Raw genomic sequence first — 1,588 nt, forward strand, 5'->3', positions numbered from 1 at the left:
GACCAGCTCTCAGGGGTTAAATAACAAACTGCACCAACCAGGCCTTTTATGAGTGTGCGGATTATGTCCGCAGCCAAATTAGCTAACAATTATAGTGACTACCATCCCCACCCCTCCCCCCCCCAAAAAATGCATGTCCTCCGAGAACCTGGGAGTGTGGCCTTGGCTGGAAACAGGGTCTTTGCAGATGTGACTAAGTGGAAGCTATGAGCTGACTCACTCTGGGGCAGCTGGCCCTAAACCCAATGACGATGTCCTTAGAAGGGACAGAAAGGAAGAGAGACAGGCACAGAAGAGAAGCCACGTTAAGACGGAGGCAGCGGTGGGAGCTACGTGGCCACCAGTCCAGGGACGCCTGGAGGCCCCAGACGCTGGGAGATGCAGGAAGGACTGTCCCCAAGAACATGGTACTGGGCCACGTGGATGTCACACTGCTGTTCCCCAGGACTGCGGCGGGATGAATGTCTGCCCTGTAGTCATTTGTTACGGCCGCCCCAGAACACCCGTACGAGGCCCGCACGCCATCATTTCCACCACCGGGGGCGTGGAAAAGGTCTTTCCAGGCAGTGTCTCATGGGCTGCTCCTTACGGGGTAGGCCCAGCATCCCTGCGGGGATGGGAAAGTCCCGTCTGTTCTCACAGCTGTGACAACACCCAGGCCTTCTCTACTCATTTGGACCCAAAGAGCGAGTCACCAGATATGGGGTGAAGAGCGGGGTGGGGAAGTACCTGCAGAATGCAGGAGAGGCCAGACCCGAACACAGGGCCACCGTTGTCCCCAAGGCTTTTAAAATGTTCTTCCACGTCGGAGAATATTGTTATTCTGCATCTGAAGAAATTCTGTCACTTGCAATTACATGTATCAGGCTTTTTATTGTTATTTTACATACATTCTTAAGTATTCCAAAAAGTTTTAAGTGTCTATGTCAATCTCTAATTAGGAATATTCATACATAAACACCACAGAAAGAAAGCTACACTAGAGGTCCTTGTTTTGAGGACAAAAGGGCCCTGACATTATAAAATCTGAAAACTATTTTGCTTTCCCATCTGGACTGCGGTCCACGGGTCACACCTGCTCATAGGTGCACAAAGCTGACAACAATTAGCGGTCTCGTCACAGGTTTTTCAAAACCCTATACCTTAAAAACTAGGGTCCCTCCTAAAATAGCTTTGCAACTGGGTGCCTGACACATTTGGGGGTCAGTTTTCACTTCGCAGTACAGTCCTTAAAGTCTGTTTTCCTCTTTACAAAAGAAATATTAAAGACAATTGTGGACAATATATGGACTAGACTCTAAAACACGTCAATTTTTTCTCCTTTTCAAAACGCAGTCGTGCATCGTAAAGCAACTGATTTAATAAAATCACTGTTTTGAGGATTTGAAAAAAAGAAAAAAAATGACTCCTGCATCAGAGAAATTTAAGCTCTAGGCGTTCTGGACACACTGAAAATTTCCAACAGATTTTCATAGGCCAAGGCTTGAATTTTGACATCAGGTGACGTACTCGACGCAACAATTAAATCATAGATTTTAAAAAGTGACAAAAAGACAAGATCGCTGAGTGGGCCACCTGGACGTAGTCT

This window comes from Pteropus vampyrus, unplaced genomic scaffold, assembly GCF_000151845.1.
Source record: "Pteropus vampyrus isolate Shadow unplaced genomic scaffold, Pvam_2.0 Scaffold822, whole genome shotgun sequence".
Taxonomy (NCBI): Eukaryota; Metazoa; Chordata; class Mammalia; order Chiroptera; family Pteropodidae; genus Pteropus; species Pteropus vampyrus.